General features: G+C 39.2%; 1 pseudogene; it reads right to left on the bottom strand.

The window, feature by feature from the left end:
• Positions 1–8,643: 8,643 nt before the first annotated feature.
• LOC140512385 (heterogeneous nuclear ribonucleoprotein H2-like) lies at positions 8,644–9,458 on the bottom strand (annotated as a pseudogene).
• Positions 9,459–18,068: the final 8,610 nt, after the last annotated feature.

Genomic DNA, 18,068 nt, shown 5'->3' with positions numbered 1-18,068 from the left:
GTCATCCTTCCCACCACTGTCAAAGGCATCTCCCAAAAATATTTCTTCCATTGGGTCTTTGCTCTTCTCAATATTTTGTGGTAGATCTCATTGCCCATCCGATAAAGGCTGAAATCCTCTGCCTGACTTTCAAACCTGTTAGTTCAATCCCATCTTTGCCGTCCAAGCTTATCATCCCAACATTTGTCTACTCTAATGAACCTGCCAGGCCAGTTTCCTCAGTGTTCCTAGTACCCGAAATGACAACAAAATAAAAATGACATAACAGCATAATAGGAAGCAACAGCCTGACATTTACTTAACCTTTTGACCTTGAGTAAGTCACTGCATTTCTCTCTAGACCTGTTTCTCATCCATGAAATGACTTGTTGGGTCATTTCAGTCACATCTGACTCTTTGTGACCCCACTTGGGATTTTCTTGGCAGAGAGACTAGAGTGGTTTGGCATTTCCTTCTCCAGCTCATTTTACAGATGTGGAAACTAAGACTGATAGGATTAAGTGACTTGCCCAGGGTCACACAGTAAGTGTCTGAGACTGAGTTTGAACTCAAAAAGACGAGTCTTTCTGACTCCTGGCCTAGTGTTCTATCTACTGAGCCACCTAGGTGCCTAAGATCTCTTACAACTGGCTCATTCTTTGATTTGCTTATAACATAAAATAGCATGTAAACTCCAAGGGGGTAAGAATTATGTGTTTCATTTTTGCTTCCAATCTCATAAATCCTAGCACACAGTGCCTGACCCATAGCAGGTGCTTAATATATGTTTAATCAATTTGTTGAATGAATGAATGATTCTCATCCTGCCATTTAAGGCCTTCTATTGTCTGACACTTCCATACCTATTCAGCTTTTTACATTGTCTCCAACAGGAATGACCCAAAATCATGCTTGGGTTAAAATCCAAACGCTGACCTTTTCCAGCTCTGTGACTGGATAAATCATCTCAGTCTCCTCCTCTGTAAAAAGAGGTTGATAATACGTGTACTACCAACTTCACAGGATTATTGTGAAGAAAATACCACTAGGATAGAGAAAGAGCCTCCAATCATACAATATGAATACTAAAGAAACCAGAAATGTTTTGTGCAGATACAAGAAGTTTAATGAGAAAACAGGGTAGAACTTTTTCAACATTTGAAGGAATACTTTGAGAAAAAAGATGAAAATTTTTCTGCTCATCCCCAGAGGACAAAATGGAGTGGAGTTCAATGTAGGGAAATATTTCTTTATAATTAGAGCTATCCCCAAGTAAAAAGACAGCTTCAGAAGGTAGTAGGCTGTCCAGCCCTGGAGATCTTCAAATGGGACCACATATCGGGAACTTTGTAGAGAGAATTCTTGTTCAAGAATAGCTTTGACTCAATTATGATCAAGCTCTACTCTTTAGTTCTATGATTCTTTCCTCTTTCTCTTTCCTACTCTAACCCTAACCATAAGCCTCCTTCTTTCTCTTGCCCTCTGTCTTTTATTCCCTCTCTGTATCTCCAACCCCACAGAGCATCTTAGGAGAAAAGTCCTACAAAGGAGAGGCCTATTAATGAATCCAGAGAAAAAGTAAAGGGTTCTGATAATGAGGGAAGGGAGGTATAAACTCAAGATCTCTCACAGAATGTTCTCCTTTCTAAACCTCTTTAGAATTTTGTGGGGCTAGTTAAGATGGTAAAGATGTATTTTAATGCCAAGGGACAATATCCTTCTCTGGCCGCACAAGGGTAATTTCCCTATTTGGCTACAGACCAAAGAGGGAAATCAAGGAAAGGGGCAGAGGAAGAACACTGGGCTTTCTTCCATGTTTTTGTTACATAAATACATCTCAGAAAATAGTCCCATATAGTCAGTATTTGCAGGAAATGGTGGCCAGCTCCTGCCCTGTTAATAGAAAATGAACAGCATGCCTTTGAAGACAAATTAAATCAAAACTTACCATCCTAGGTACAGTCAGAAATGGGCTTAGATCAGCTATTTTTCCTTCATGCAATCAAGTTGTATATACATGCATACATACTTGGTCACCAGAGAGATCTATTCCCTTTCTGTATTCAATTGATCTTAGTCAGAATTATACTGGCATGTAAAAGGCTCTCCCAATGCCCTGGTCAGATCCAAGGCTCCAGGAATGGCGGACCAGTGTCATCTATGATGTGTCTTAATATGAGAGCTATGTCAGAATGCCTGTCTTTGATTATCCACAAGATACCATGATTGGCCTCCCTTCCCTGAAATTATGCTTTTTTTTTCCACAGACAACCAAAGTAAATAAGCATAGCCACCCCAACATTAGGGTAATTTTTCTTCCAGCTCTTGAATGGAAAAAAATGTTGTGCCAGCCCAATCTTACTATGATTCATGCATTAATCATGATTTGATTGAAGAAGGAGGCATGGAATAGTAGACAGCTGACCTCAGAGCTCTGAAGAGCAGACTTCAAGTCCTACTTCTGGCTTCATGACCCTGTGTAAGCCATTTGACTTCTCAGTGCCCTCAGAAACTCTATAAGATTATACATTGTAGAGAAGGTGCCAACCTATATTGGTAGAGGGAATTTCCTTATCCAAGAATTTTCTGTACCAATGAAATCCTACATTTAGTCTCTCTTACAGGTCTTTAATTGAAGGAACCAGTGTCCTAGTCAGTTCTCAGACATGGCCAGATCAAGTGAACTCTTGGCCCTGCTCACTATTATTCTGTCCTGATGCAGCCCCTCTGGCTTGGACCAACTCCAGTGATCTGGACTACCTTGTATCAAATGTTGGTAGAGGCCCAGTTCTTGCTGGGTTTCTGTGCAAGGATCCAGCCCAGGTAAAGTCTACACGTCCCAGGAGAAGACAGTGAAAAGAGTGATCTGAGCAATTTGGACCAAAGAAGAAACCATTCCTGCCTGAAATAAAACAATGAGTAAGTCTAAAATGAATCTGTTGGCCCGCTCAAGCCAAAGAAATCTCAGTTCTCTACAATTTTATTGAAAGGTACAGCCTATGCTTGTCAGCTTATCATGAAAGAGCCCAGAAATAACAAGACCAGCTTATTCTTCTGTTACTAACCCAGCTTCCAGAAGGGTCTAGCAGATCACAGCTAAATATTTGTGCCCACTGGTTTCTCTGATGGTTAAATGTCTCACCCTATTGTTGCTTGATGCCTTCAGTTCCCTTCTCTTCCCTCTTGTTAGCCTACTTTCCTCTGGTTCCTAATTCTCTCCTTTCATTAGATCCAATGAGGAAACCCATGAGGCATTTCCTCCAAATATAGCATGGCAACCTAAAACACCTTCCCTTTAGCATGAACCCTTTTTAATGGAGGTGCAAGGCTCAGCATTGCAAGATTCTTTTCTTTCCTCTTCTCCCCTTGCAAGATAACCAAATTGATATATCTCTATAGTGTCCTATCAGACAAGCCATCTGAAGATGAAAACCCCATATTGGGTTGTTCGCCTCTTTCCCATTTCCATCCCCTGTGCTGTCGACAGGAAATGGCAAACAGATGCCCCCCTGACCCTCTGTTCCACAAAGGTGACCAATCAAAGTCAGAACACGTGGTCTCTTCATTGGAGCAGGAGCCAAAGTCTGTCCCCTTTAATTGGGAGCGCGGGTGCCTTACAGCTGCAACAGATTAGGGACAAATTCTTTTCAAATAAAGCCTCACTTTTTTTTTTCTTGTTCTTATCGTGCCTGGAAAAATATGGGGGGGGGGGAGGAAAGTGAAGTTAATAAAAGTGTCAGGTAGGCAAACAAAATACCATTCATTATTAAAGGACAATAAAAGACTGCATTGATGTGGATGAAGAATGAGGCAAGCAGGGAGCAGCTTGCTTGCTGGTGGAAGCCGAGGTAGGATCCCAAGATCCTTTACAAACCTTCTCTCTGATCTTTCATGCCAGACTTCAAAAACCCACTTTCTTCTCAGTCACCTCCTCCGAACTTTTCTTTTCTTTCTTAAAAATTAAATGGCAGGCAGTATTGAATATTTTTTTTCTGCTTCTAAACCTTCAATGAGTGAGAAACACACGAGGTGTGACTATAAAATAATGACTGATTTTTTTTTTAATGAGCACTATAACTTATTTGGCCAAGAGAGTCTTGTTCCTTCAAAGGACTTATTCTAGGGGGCTACAGACATAAGTAGGGCTCTGGGTGGTACAGTGGATAGAATGCCAGGCCTGAAGAGTCAGGAAGCCTCAACTATCTCAGACACTCCCTAGCTGTGTGTTGAACCTGGGTAAGTCTGATTTTCTGGGGTGGCCAGGTGGTGCAGTAGATATAGTATTGGGTCTGAAGTTAGGAAGACTCATCTTCCTGAGTTCAAATTGGACCTTAGATACTTAGTTACTGTGTGACCCTGGGTAAGTCAACTGATCCTGCTTGCTCAGTTTCTTCATCTGACAAATGAACTGTAGAAGGAAATGACAAACCACTTCAGTGTCTTTGCCAAGAAAACCCCAAATGGGATCATAAAGAGTCAGACACAACTGAAATGACTGAACAACACTATTATATTATCTACTATTATAACATGCTATGTGATAATAGTTAGAATTATGAATACCTACTATATACTAGACACTGTAAGCACTTTAGAAATAGTATCTCATTTGATCCTCATGACAATCCTGGGAGAGAGGTGCTGTTATTATTCCCATTTTATACTTGAGGAAACTGAGGCAGAAAAAGGTTAATTGACTTGATCTGAGAGGTCACACAGCTAGAAAGTGTCTGAGGCCAAATTTGAACTCGTGTCTTCCCGACTCAGCATTCTATCCATTCTACCCACTGAGCTACTACTTTAATGGATATATGATCATACTGGCATCAGTACTCCCTCCAGTACAGCAGATTGCAGGCATGGTACAGTGGATATTTGGAGTCAAAAGACTATGATTGAATTCTTGACTCTTCTATTTTTTCCTTGTGTGACTTGGTCAAGTCACCAGAACTCTGGGTCTCATTTTCTTCATCTGTAAATGAATGGGTTAGATTATATCATCTCCAAGGTCTATCCCTCTCTGAACTTACGATACAAACTCCTGTGATCAGAATACAACTTCTCATACTGTTGAACTGTTATGTGTGTCCCCCAGCAAATCCTACTCAAGGGGCCCCCCAAACTGTTTGAGGCTTCCCTCTAGATGTCTTGATGTGGCCTGGAAACCAACGGGGCGCCCATGCTTTCCATCACTTCCCTCTCATTCTTGCTAATGACTAGCCCTTATCAGTCACTTAGCTCTCACTCTGGGTCCTTAAGGTGACTTCCCCAAAAATGCTCTTCCTTAGTTAACTGCAACAGCCTATTCACATGCCCATGCTCCCAGGGAGGACCCACAACCTTCATTTTTTGGAGATTGTGGTCTTCCATGATTTGTAACCATACAACTTATAAAGGGCAAACTGACAATACAAAGAGATGTACCTTTGTTTTAGGAAAAAGCTTGCAATGAGGAAACGATCTATTCAATTTCCCCAAGACCATCTGGAACCCTCCTTTGCACCTCTTCAATTCTGGATTGAGTTCATTGTCCATCTGTGGTGCCCAGCCTGCTAAAGATAGAGATAGATACAGAGATAAAGAGAGAGATGGAGATGGAAATGGAGAGAGATATAAACACATATATCCATATAGATGGGTGTGTGTGTGTATATATGTATATACATATATACATATATAGTCATGTGTCTATATATATATTTGTGTGCCTATATATGCACATGTGTTTGTATATATGTACATATGTATGTTGATGTGCATATGTATATGTTGTATTTATACATACACTGTGTATTCGTACTTGTGTGTATGTATGCATGTATAACAGTACCGTTTGCTAATACTTCAGATTTTCCCATTGACTATCAGCCACCAAGTCTTCCCAATTTTTGATTGATAAGATCTCTACAAAATAGGATACTAAGAGCATAGATTTGAAATTGGAAGTAACCTTCAAGGCCTTCCTGTATTCTAATCATCTTATTTTCCACATAAGAAAACTGAGGCCCCAGATGACCTGATCAAGGTCACACAGGAACTAAACACTCAGGGCAGGATTTGAACCCAGGCCCTCTTACTATGCAAGTGCTTTTTCTCCTACATCACAGGCTTCTTTCTCTGTTCCACTTTTGATGTATTCTAGCACCAACAACCAGACCCAGCTTTGCCTACTCCACCTTTCTTGATGTTATCTTATAGTCTAAAGGTGATTATGGGCCAGTTAGACACACTGCTGCTACCACTTCAACACCTATTCCTCAAAACCATAGTTTCTTCATCTGAAAAATGGTCCCAATATTTGTATTATCTACTAGGTAGGACTGTTATAGGCAAAAGTGATTTTGTAAACCGTAAAGCACTCTATAAATGTTCATTATGATTGCTATGCCTGTTATTTTTTTAATTGTAGCCCTTTTCCCTCCAATAGTTAATTTCCTTTATATGTCTTTAATAGTTAAAGATTAGTTTGTGTTATAAGCACACATAAACACAATATTAATTTAATACTTAAATTAATTAAACACAAAGCTTATGCTAACTATTATTAGTATATTTAAACACAAAGTTAAAACATCATCGCTTAACTGAACTATTACAATAACCTTCTGATTGATCTCCACGCACCAGATCCATCTTCCACACAGCTATCAAATTACTATTTCTTAAACACATGTCTAGCCATGTTACTCCCCTACTCATTAAACTCCAATGGCTCCCTATTACCTCCAGAGTCAAATATAAACTTCAAAGCTCTTGCCTATTTAACTCCAATCTACCTTTCAAGTTTTATTACATGGTAATCCCCTTCACATTCTTGAAAAATCCAATTGACCAACTTGCTATATCTCCAACATGGCATTCCTTCTCTCAAAGTTAAGATTTACTTAATATTCACAGTCCTTGCAGGGTCTGTGTCCCTCTTGCTTGACAGGTACTACTTCTTTATCTACACCTCCAAAATTCACAAATGACAATTAGCATCTTTCATATGAAATTGTTTTTTGGATATTTGGAAATCTGTCTTCCTAAAATCCACATGGACATGACATTCTGTGCTTTTCTTTCTGCGGAGTACCAGTAGTAAAATCAAACAGCATGAGCTGAAAGAGCCATACACATTGATAAGGAAACCTATGGTTTAGACAATCAGAGAGTAGCCTTGGTTTTAGTTATCTAACTCTGCCACCAATTAGTTATATTATCCTGGTCAAATCATTTACTCCCTCTAGGATAAATTAGGCCTTGGTTTCCTCTTCTGTAAAATGAAGAGGTTGGACTAGTTCTCCAAAGTTCATAGCAACATTCAATAAGCCTCACATTTTGCTCCCTTATTTCTCACCAAGATACTACTGGGGAGAGAAGAGATGGTTGTTATTCAGACATGGTCTTCAACATTTGATCTCTTTGAGAATAAAACTATTAAATAAAACCTATATGTTCCAACTCCCCATTTTGATCCAAATCACAAAGCACACTTCTGTCCCTGTCTACGTAAAGTGAATTGGAGCATTCAGGAAATTGTCACAATGGTTAAAACAGGTGTTATTTTGGATGAAAGAGCATGAAGGATCCATCACAGGGCAAAACACCCTGGAGTTTCTATGTTCTAACTGGACGGTGATGACTTCAGAAGCCTTCCTACATACTAAGGAGGTCTTGTCATACAGAAGAATAGTCCTGGGAGCTGGAATTTTGACACGGTCCCATGGGTAATAGAAGGGTCTCTACTTTACCCACAGTGGAACACTCATTGGAACAGCAACACGGCCAGTCTCAGTTATGAGCTGACATTCATATAGATGATTGGAATAGGCCTTCTTAGAGCCATCCTCAACTGATGGTGCTCATTAGAGGACCATTCATTTAGCTTAAGAAAAACTTGGAGTCCTAATGCAGCCAAAGTCACTCTGGGAAGGAAACATTAAGCTGGCATCAGTCACATAATTTTTTCCCCAGTTTTTGAAGGGAAGATTCTCTTAACATGCTTCATTGAGTGCAATACACCTAAAGGAAATCACAATACAAGGAAAGACTTCAATCAAGGCCTCAGAATTTACTACTTATACCAAGACCAAATCCTAAAGTATCAGTATTGCATCTCAAAATTGTCCCCATTAACTTAAAAAAAAACAAAGCTTAAACACTGGTGCCTTGAAGAATAGTAAATGAAATAAATTGGAACAAATAATGCCAAATGTTTCCCTTTTGAATCACAGACACAGCTCTTATATTTGTTTTACAGAATAGCATATCTCCCAACATGCATCTCAAACACCCCTCCATCTAATGTAGTAAAAGAGCAACATTTAACATAATTGAAACTGTTTTAACCTAAATACACTTACCGCTTAAGCACACTCGTACAACATAACCACCTTGAGAAAAACCAAAATTGTGAAGTTTTCATCTCTACTCAACTTGGTTAATTTATCCTAGATGAATGTTTGTGTTCAAAATTTCCAAATCTGAAGATTTTAAAACAATCCTGATTTCTCTTATAGTAAGTATAAATCACAAGCTTGCACACAAAACTTTAAACTTTGGTTGTTTTCTTTTTTAAAAAAATGAGCAAGAATCAGTGATTAGTTTGTTTCTTTTCTTTTTTAAGAAAAGTTGACCAAGAATCACTCATAATGGACATGACAGGCATCCTTCCCGTTCCATTCACTCCCATAGATCCACGCTGTTCACCTCTCCTTGACTCCCATATCCGCTTATGCTGCCCTGACCACCATAGCCTCTTCCATAAGCCCCACTCAGCTGCTGGTTAGCTAGACCACCAGAACTGGACCGTGTTTTCATAAGCACCATGGCTTGCTCCCATATAGAATTCAAGAAGACTTCTACATATCTGTGCTGGATATTTGCTTTGTGTCTTGGCATGGCTGCCATGGCATCTTCATGAGTAGTAAATTCAACATCTGCTTCTCTAGTCACCCTGCCCTCAGGTCCAGTTTCAATGTGTACTCAAAATGGGTTGAGTGATGAGAAAAAAATTGTAAATATCATTTTCAGTAGCTCTGTAAAAAAAGAAAAAAAGGACTGAACAATTTCTTCCTTGCTGCAGCCAAATTGGAGTCCTCTAAGGTGCGTAAAGTCATCAGTGGCAGTGTCAGGACTATTTGAATCAGTAAACCTCAACATCCAATCCATTTCAGCATTGCTTGACTTGAATACTTCAGCATATCTGTGTCTCATAGCTTCTCTGTTGTTTTCTGGTTTTTTTCTGAGTGCCAGTTTGACGTCATCTTCTGATTCAGGTCCAACAAATGCTTTTCCACTTGGTCAGCCTTCTTGGGTATAGATGAAACGAATGCCTGATGTCCTATTTTGAATTTTGCATTCCAAGAAGTATTGGAATTCATCCGTCAAGCAGGACAGGGCAAGCCCTGGACCTTTACACCAAAGCCTTCTCCACCTTCATGCTCATCACCATCTTGTTCAGTCTTTGGTGGCAGCTTGATACTTGATTTCAGCATAGCTAAGAAGAAAATGGATGCATACTTTAGGAAGAAGGCAGGAAGGCAGGTTTTTCTACTGTACATATCAAGAGAGAACTTGAGGACACTTAGGATCTAGACACAAGAAAGGGATTATGATTTCCTCCATTAGATTGTGAACTTCTTGAGGGCAGGGCTGTCTTTTGCCCCTCTTTATATCCCCAGTTCTTAGCACAGTGCATGGCATATAGTAGGCACTTACCAAATATTTATTGATTGGTAGTCACCAATCTACGGGGTAGATGGGGTGGGCGGTGTCTTGGAACCCAGGATCTTCTCTGCTAAGGCTGTTCTTGCATACTATTAAAACTTTGCCAATAGAACGTTCATTGATGAGGTGTGTATGGCTTGAAAGGAAAACCCCCTCAGAGACATTTCACATATATTTCAAATTCTCTTTCCTCATACTGATTCTGAATTCCTCTGAAGTGTAACAGTTTATTTATCACACAAGACTAAACCAAATTCCTCTAATAGAGCTGTGTGGATGTATTATGCTTTCTCATCAGTTCTAACTGTGAAGGTCTTTTTATGAAAGGCTTGAAAAATGGGGGTAGAGAGGATGAATCTTAATTCAGTATCCCATCATCCTAGGACTGCTACGGTTCATCACCCTAGAAGAGAAACTCATGAAAAACCCCAGTATGGGGCTGAGGCTGTAGCTTCCCTAAGCCCAAAATTGTGATGGTTATATTGGGCAGCAGTCCAAGACCCTGTTAATGGTGCTTTGCTAGACTCAATTAAACCAGCAGTATTGGAGGTAGATCAGGCTAAGCAATTCTCCAGGGGCCCATCTGTTAATTGAAGCCACTGTTAGATTTTCTACCCCATGATAAATGATCAAAGATCTGTTCATCCTCTTTTTATCACTCTCTTTTTTTCAAGGTAACATTAGGCCAAATTACAAGTAAGAAACAGTATGATCTATTTTAAAATAGAAATAAAGCAGTCCAAAGGGAACAGATCTATCTAATCATTTATATGTTTGCAAAATTTTATGCCAAAAGAGCATTTATTTGCAAATGGAGTAAAATCTCATTTGAGATGATTTCTTCTGGAGCTGTTCATATACCATTGGCCTGGTCACACCTATCCATCCATCCACCCATCTGTTTACTAATATCTTAATTACATAAAGCAGCTACCATCTATCAAGCAGCTGACATCCCTCAACAACCAGCACATTCGTAGATTGTGACTCCATTAACATTTCAGTCTTTAATGTAATGGTTTATTTATTCAGTGACTACAGTGTGCATTAGGTGTGATAGGAAATAAAAAAATGTGTTGATCTGGATGATAAATAATTCTGTTTGCTTTTTCATTCCCATGGTTCATTTTAATGGTTTTCTGGGCAGTGGTAATAATTATTATAATTATATTATTATGGTTATTATCATAGCTGGCATTCCTAAAGCACCAATGAGTTTATCATTGGGTCTTCACAACAATCCCGAAAGCCAGGTTCTGTTATTATCCCTAGATTATAGATAAAGAAACTGAAGCAAACAGAGATCAAATGACTTCTCCAGGGTCACACAGCTAGTAGGTGCTTAAGATCACATTTGAATTCAAGTCTCCCTGTTTCTAGGTCCAATACTCTATTCTTCTCCATCTCATTTTTACAGATGAGAGAACTAAGGCAAATGGGGTTAAGTGACTTATCCAAGGTCACACAGCTAGTAAGTGTCTGGGGCCAGATTTGAACTCATAAAGATGAGTCTTCTTGATTCCAAGTCCAGAACTCTATCCGCTATACCACCTCACTGTCCCTACAAATAGCAAAGTACTCCGGTGTCTTCACCAAGAAAACCCCAAATGGGGTCAAGATTCAGACACAATTGAAATGAATGAACAACTCTGTCCACTGCCCACAACCTAACTGCCAACTGATAGGAGCTTTGAATAAGGACAAATAAACAAATTATTAGGTTGAGAACAGAAGTCTCAACACAAGCATGTCTCTAATAATTTTCTGACATTTCATAATAGCAGCCTTAATATGTATTTAAACTGTAGACCCAATTAATAGTTTGACCAGGAGAAATCCCCACCCATACCCAAACAGTCTACACATACCTGATGTGGAAGCACTGCTGCACAAGGACCATGTTTCTCCTGGTGACCAGTGGTGACTTTCCATCCTTTAGCTCCACTTTTTTCTATACAGCGGTGACCACTTCTTTTAAATGACAGTGTGGATTTGTGGATCTACCCAATCAAAATTAATTCTGGGGAAATCATCCCTCTTCTTCCATGAGCTTCCCATATTTCAGAGAGTGTTAGTCTTATGACCTTGGAATAATGGCATGGCTCTGTGCAGAAGCAGAGACACATGTCCGGATGAGGCATCCAATATTTACTCTTCACTTAGAAGATAAATAAACAGTGTGTGATAACCAGGACACAATGCACAATGAAGCATATACCAAGTGGCTTGAAGCTTGCTGTTCTCCTAGATCCCACAAGGCCCCCAGAGGCGGGATCATTTGGGACCCTAGAAGTCTAGAAAATGTCCATTTGAACATTTGATGTATTTAATGTTAGTCCCCTCTGGCTTAAGATGTTCAGAGCATTGTACTACGCCTGGGAATATGAAGATATAAAGAAATAAAGATAAAATAAGACATAGTCCCTGGCTTTAAAGAGTTGAAGAATTAGTACTGCCGTAAAAATTAACAGCTAACATTTATTAGAGACTATATGCAGCTGGGTGGTGTAGAGGATAGAGTGCTGGGCCTAGAATCAGGAAGACTTCTTCCTGAGTTCAAATCCTACTTCAGATACTTACTGGCTGCACGAGCCTGGGCAAGTCACTTAACACCGTTTGTCTTATCTTCCTCATCTACAAAAATGTGATGGAGAAGGAAATGGCAAACCACTCCAGTATCTTTGCCAAGGAAACCCCAAATAGGGTCACGATGAGTTGGACATGACCAAATAACAAAAGAACAACAAAGCAGTGTTATAGAGAGTGGGATGTAGAAGCCTCAAGGTTTTGGAACCTGATTTAAAAAAAAAAAAAAAGATGTTTGTTATAACATGAAGCTGAATTCAACAAGTACTTATTAATTGCATGATATGTGTGCAAATCCCTTTCTCCAAAACTGTAGCTGTTGAGGTTAGGGTGTCAGTTCTAAGAGCAGGCACACATGTAAAATTAGCTCAATATCCTCACTTAAGTGAGCTGGAGAAGACTTCAAAATGTGGCACTACAAAAACCAGAATTCCAAACCATGCTACATTTTCATCTGGAAAATCCAGGTAGTTTTCCATTGCAAACTTGTCACTTCCCAGAATTTACCAGCGTGGGGGCCCAGAAGGCTTAGTCCTAGACTAATTCTTTCAGTGGTTTTCACTTCTATTCCTCATTTGAGTAACATTGGGTATTCTTCCAGTACAAGCTAAATGTTTCCTTGTCAGAGATACTGGAGAGTTTGGATAAATACTGAGACACCTTCAGAACTTTACTATCCTAAGAAGTCATGGAAATAGAAGTGATGAGCCAGGTCAATTTGGAAATGAGGGGAATGACCTTCAGTGACTATGGTTCTTTAGGGAAGTTCTATTTCCTTTTCTGCCTTCTGCTAGAAATGAAAACTCAGAGGAATTGGAGGACAGGTGAGACCAAGGGTTCTGAGAATGTCAGAAAGATACCAGGGAGGCAATTAGGCCTTGCCCTAGTGACAGTACTAGGGGAAACAAAGAAAATTAACCAGCTCCTCACTGTCCAAATCATCTCAGAGAAAAAGGTCCTAGCTAAGACAGGACTAAAAAGAAAAATAAGTTTATAAGATAGGCTAGTAGATCCTAGTTTGGGTTCAGAAGGGGTGGGTTTTGGGAACACTTCAACAAAGATAACTAAAACTGAGGAATCTCTAAGGAAGACATCTCTTTCTAAATATTTCTTTAAATGGTTAGTCAAAGCTTCTTTTACTGGTGATCACTTACCTGTGTATAAATTGTGGATTTTTTCCAATAAATTCCCATGATTCTAATAAAGTAAGTTTTGAGTATTCATCTCACAGGTTGAGTCCCCCATATCAAGTCAAACCTGCTCATTTAATATCTTGAGAGACTGAAGGTCAAAGGGCTTAAATAACTTGCTCAAAGTCACATAGGCCTTGAGATAGACAAAAGGATGGCAGTGTGTCAGTGCACAAGCCCAAGATCCAAGGCAAGACTCAAAAGTCACTTGTGTGGGACTAGCCGGTAAAGGCTTTAAGCCATGTGAGAGCCAACCTCCCAAAATAAGTGCCTATGCTTTCCATCATGAAAACATATTCATTTATTAAAAAAGTCAAATTAAAAGTAACTTTCATGGAACCAATATCACAACTATGCCTGTGTTCTGTGCCCTAAATGGCTGTCTTGTCTACTTTTAATCTAGGCTAGCCTACCGAAATGGAGTGGAGAAGAGAATGACCACTTTCCTCCTCTTGATACAGAGAGATCTGGGACTAAGAATGTGTGATATTACATATGCAGTCATTTTTTTTAAAAAAATTTTTAAATTTGTTTTTCTTAACTTTTTGAGATTTGTTACAAGGAAAAGATCACCAAGAGTGACTGATTTTAAAATGATTGATATAAAAACACAAGGCACAAATAAATTTTTTTGAAAAGACTGACCAACTGAAATCTTGTATTTCTGGTAAAGTTTCTTATTTACAGAATGATGAATTACTGAAATTCCACTCTACCTACTGGCCCTGAAGTTATTTACTTATTTCTTCCAAAGATCTTACTGACTCATGTCTTAAATCTTGTACTTAATGCTTTGCAACTTATAGTTCTAAGCCTACCAACATTGAAAATTCACAAATAAAGAATACCAGCAATGCAAGAAACCCTAATCTCCAATACAAGGAGATCCCTTAAGGGGAGATAACATCCATAGCCAAGAGACTAATTATCATAATGTTGGGATTATCTTCGTGGCCAGGAGGTGCTAAAACATGCAGCCCACTGGATGCAGAGGGGAACACCACCTCCTCACCCAACCCACTCCCATATCCCCTCTTTAGTCTTGGCTTCTATAGTAAATTGTGGATGGAAATGCATTATATTAAGAATAAAACATCCTCTTTTATAAGGTCATACCCTCATGCTTTTGATAAAACCAGTCAAAACTTTGTTTATTTTTCCCTTCAGTTTTAAGTTTTTTTGATCTTTAAAAAAATCTTTTTTTAAATAGAATTGCTTCTCACTTTCCAGTTGCAATTTTAAGCTGGAAAAAGGCAGGAATTCTAAATTACCTCAAACTCTATAACTCCCTTTGAGCCTAGAATGGTGTTCTATACACAGTAGACCTTAATGAGAGGCATCTGGACTTGAATCATACATCCCAAGAGGTGGAGGCTAGAGGTCACCTTTGAGGGCAGCTAGTCCAACTCCCTTAAAGGGGAGGTTAACAAACATAGATTAAGAACAACTAGTATTTGTAGCACTTTGCATACATTATCTCATTTGAGGCTCACCGTGACTCCAAGAGGTCATCAATAGGAACAGAAATAATTATTTTTATTTTCCAGATGAAAAAAAATCAGGTGAAGAAAACTTAAAATACTTGTCCAAAGTCCAATAAGTAGTAAATGTCTGAGGTCAAATCTGAATGCAGGCCTTCTGACTATAAATCCAGATTGTCCCAGAGTCAGGGAAACCTGGGTTCAAATACCACTCCTAGACTTACTAGATATGTAATCACTGAGCCTCTCTCAGCTTCAGTTTTTTCAACTACAATTTAGAAATAATTATTGGGGGAGTTAGGTGGCACAGTGGATAGAACACTGGTCTTGGAATCAGGAAGACTCATCTTCATGAGTTCAAATCCCCCTCACCCCAGACACTTAGTGACTGTGTGACCCTGGGCAAGTCACTTAACCCTGTTTGCCTTAGTTCCTCATTTATAAAATGAGCTAGAGAAGACACTGGCAAACCACTCCAATACCTTTGCCAAGAAAACCCCAAATGGGGGTCACAAAAAGTCGGACACAACTAAACAACAACGATCCCAGAGCCTCTTAACTTCAGTTGGTTCAACTATAAATTGGAAATAATTATGCCAGTAGTACTGACCTCTAGAGTTGTTGTGAGTCTCAAATGAAGTAATGTATGCAAAGTGCCATAAACGTCAGTTATTATTAATACATATTTGTTGAATTGAATTGAATTATATCCTAAGGCAATTCGAAAGTTGAGCAAGGTTATTAATTAACTAACAAATTATTATATGAAAATGCAACAGGTCCTAGCTGAAGAGAATTGAGAAGAGAGGAAAATGAGAGTGAGCTCTTTAAAAGAGATCAATATGTGCTTGGCGAACACTGCTAGGATGACAAGACCAATAAGAATATTTATTCCCATGTTTCTACTGACCAAGCAGTTCGTTGGTTTCACGTACAAAGTAAGTTTCTTGAAATCTGTTTCGTTGCGACTTTTGCATCCCCAGCTCTAAGCATAGTGTCTGGCACATAGTAGGTGTTTACAAGTTGTTGAATTTAACTGAATTGCTGTCAATGCTCTCTGTGTAGGTGGAAATCTCCTCATCCAGTCCTTTGCATCCTGATCAAGACTTCTTTTACATTTATACGGTAAGGCTTATAAAGTGATTGACATATTATCTCGTTTGACCCTCGTAGAAATCCTTTAAGAAAGGTTGTCTTAGTATGGTGATTCCCATGTTACAGATGAGAAAACTGAGACCCATAGAAGTTACATATTTAAGTAAGCAGCTATGGAGGCAAAATGCATAGCCCATATGTTACTGTCCAGCGGAGTGTACGTTGGGTGGTATTAAGTGATCAAGTACTATTTTTAGTGAATGAATTCTCTTGGTGGCATATACAAGGCATTCATTTCTCCTCTACTCAAACCCCCTGTTTCAGCTTGAGTTCACCCTGACCCCAGCTAAGAACCATTACTCTTTTACTCCCACCTGGTGGAAGTAAGTAGACATTGCAAGGGTAGTTCTTAGGGAAAAGGTGGAAAACAAAGAATCCTGGAAACCTGAGTCTCCCTCATAGGTGAGATAGTTTTGTGATGATATAACTTATCTTGAAGCTAAATAGCACCTTAGAGGCCATCTAGTTCAACCTCTCCTCTTCCCAGGGAGGAAACCGATGTTGAGAGGCATGAAATGATTTTCCCAAGGTCCACATTAGCAATCTATTTGAAACAAAGAAATGCTGTCTTGTTTTAGAAAATAATTTACTCTTCTGGGTTCATTTTATTTTAATAGTTTTAGACAATATTCGGACTTGGTTGAGTTTTTTGGGGGGAGGGAGTCTTTTTTTGGTTAATATTAATCTAGATCTATGACTTGATGATTTTATCAGCATGAGGGTCATGTGCACCTTGCTATAACTTACAATCTGAGACACTGAGAAATTAAATGATCTCCCACTGCTACAAAGCCAGTATATATCAGAACCAAGACTTGAATCCAGACCCTCCTGGCTCAAAGGCTATCTCTCTATTCACTATGCCACACGGAATATATGGAGTAGGAAATTAGTAGGACTAGTTCCAGTTTGGACCCCAATCTGGAGAATTGCATCCAAACACTTCCTAGATACCAACCCCCTTCCCATATTTTGAGAAGAGATCTCAGTTGTAAAAAGAATAATTCAACCTTGTCTTAATATTCATCTATTTTTTAAAATGGATTTTGACTTTACTTTCAACTTTTTCTTGTGTTGTTGTTCAGTCTGACCCTTCTTTATGGCCCCATTTGGAGTTTTCTTGGCAAAGATATTGGAGTGGTTTGCCATTTCCTTCTCCAGCTCATTTTATGATGAGGTAACTGAGGCAAAAAGGGTGCAGTGACTTGCCCGGGGTCACATAGCTAATAAGTGTCTGAGGCTGAATTTGAACTCATGTCTTCCTGTCTCCAGGCCTTACGTTCTATCCACTATGCCCCCTACCTCCCTTTACTATAAACTCCAAAACAATAATTATCCTTAAATTTGATGTGCTCTCCTGGTTTCTGGCATCAGAGGATGTGAATTCAGGGTCTGGTTCTGTCACTTGCTTCCTGTGAAACCCTGAGCAAACAAATTACCTTCTTTGTACCTCAGCTTCCTCATCTGTAAAATAAAGAATCTATGATCAAATGAATCCAGTTAGAACACTGGATTTTATAGCAGAGGTTCAAGTTTCCAGTCCCAGTCATCACTAAATGCATGGCCTTAGGTAAGTCACTTTTCCCTGCTTGGCCTCGGTTTCTTTATCTGTAAAATGAAGTGGGGAAGAGTTGGAAAATATGATCTCTAAGGTCCCTTCTGCTCTAAATCTTGTAATCCTATGAATCCCTCTGACAGAATAGTTTCCCTTCAGTAACAGAATAGTTACCTGGAGTAGTGGCTCCTTCAGCCCTGCCCCAATGCTCAAACTCTACCCTTTAGAACATCTACTTTTGACATCTTTTAAAGTAGACAGTTTTCATTCAGACTGAAATAATACAACATATTGGGTATTTTCCCGATGGTTGGTGGGGTAACCTGAACTTTCTTTACTTTTACAGAGGGAATAAGAAGAAAATAGAAGAGCTATGAATGCCCATTATTGATGATTTTACCAAATGTCAGA

The sequence above is a fragment of the Notamacropus eugenii genome, chromosome 6 (genome assembly GCF_028372415.1).
Source record: "Notamacropus eugenii isolate mMacEug1 chromosome 6, mMacEug1.pri_v2, whole genome shotgun sequence".
In the NCBI taxonomy this organism is placed as follows: Eukaryota; Metazoa; Chordata; class Mammalia; order Diprotodontia; family Macropodidae; genus Notamacropus; species Notamacropus eugenii.
Note: the sequence above shows the minus strand (reverse complement) of the source record. Positions and strands in the feature narration are given on the sequence as shown.